Below are 1,526 nucleotides of genomic sequence, written 5' to 3' on the forward strand. Positions count from 1 at the left end.
TTTATGTGGGATAGTAGTTATTTGTGACCCGAAAATAATTTTGGAATAATTTCTATTAATAACTCTGAAGCTAGTCATACTGATGAGATTGTGTTTGTTCATAATAAAAGTGAAGTGAATCCGATTGCACTGTGTCTGGGAGTTTTTTGGCTGTGATTCAAACTCTCCTGGGACTTATCTCTATGGTCCACCTTACTATCTAGGTCCTGTTCCTGTACCTTTAAGAGTAAAGAAGAAGTAAAAGCTACAATGATTGACTCACCCCAGTAACCCGTCCTGTCCTCCCGAAGGGTAACTTTAGGTTAAACTCAGCGTTGGCAGCAGGAAACCAGGAGTCTGCTACCATTAAACCAAGCACATTAACAACAGCTGACACTTTGGCCTTGGGGAAATGCCAAGTCTCTTGTGTCACATGGTCACATGGACCCAAGAGGAAGTTAGAAGGAGGAAAAGCACTCTCTGGGAAGGCAGTCTTTTACCTTGCAAGTTAGGCTGGGCCGTCCAGGTCATTTCTCCAAAACGTGGTCCCTCCTCAGAATAAAGTGGCTTCCTGGAAATGCTGACTAACAACAACAGGAAGGAAAGAAAAATAATCCAAGGGAAAGTTTGTCAATTCGCGGAATAGAGAGGGCTTCATGATCATAAGGCGGAAAAGGCTTTAGCTTTTACCATTTCACCTGGGAATCCTCGGGTGAAAAGAAAAGGTGGGCTTTTACAATTTGAAGAAGCTCCATCTTCCAACAGGAATCACCTTAATAATTAATACCTAAGTTTCTAAGAGTTTCCTAGAACCATCCCCCCTCACCTTCTAATGTAAGGTTGCCCTTGCCTTGGACAGGAAGCAAGATTCTCACAGAGTAATTCTGCATATCCAAAATTAAGTGTACTCACCGAGGCCTTGCCGCACCTTAATAACTTAAGTTGATAGTGGTATTTTCTTCATCAATTAATATCTGGCTTTCTACCCCTTTCCCTCTTGTTTAAAATGTTCAGGCTGTGCTTTTTTTTTTTTATAAGTTCTATAAGTGCACTGTTCTTTCTAAGTCTGCTTTGTTTCCCATTAACTGGCATCTAAGTTAAACAATTTATCCTTACTAAGCTCTGCTACTTTTCACTTCCTCCTGTTTTACACCTGGCTATTTTCCCTCAGATTATTCATACTTCTGTGCTTCCTCCAGGTAATCTGTATATGTTTATTATTTAATCCTGGGGCTGTTTTTTTTTTTATTCCTATCTGCAAAAGTTCCAAGAAAGAAGAGAAAAGGGGAGAGTTCTTAGAACTTAATTACTTACTTAATATGTTCAGTCAGTTGAATTCAAGATTGAGAGAGAGAGGAAAGAAGTATGAGTTTATCTGTGAGGGTGAGTTGTAAAATAAGAGCACGTAGGGGCAAAATAAGGAACCCTTGTTTTTGACATGTTTTGTATAGGAAAATATAAAAAAGTTAAGGCTCTGTTTAATCAAGATTTAACTGTAAGACAAAAAATAAAAAGTAATTTAAGAAAAGAATGAGGAAGAGCACAGA

The sequence above is a fragment of the Pteropus vampyrus genome, unplaced genomic scaffold (genome assembly GCF_000151845.1).
Source record: "Pteropus vampyrus isolate Shadow unplaced genomic scaffold, Pvam_2.0 Scaffold348, whole genome shotgun sequence".
NCBI classification, from domain to species: domain Eukaryota; kingdom Metazoa; phylum Chordata; class Mammalia; order Chiroptera; family Pteropodidae; genus Pteropus; species Pteropus vampyrus.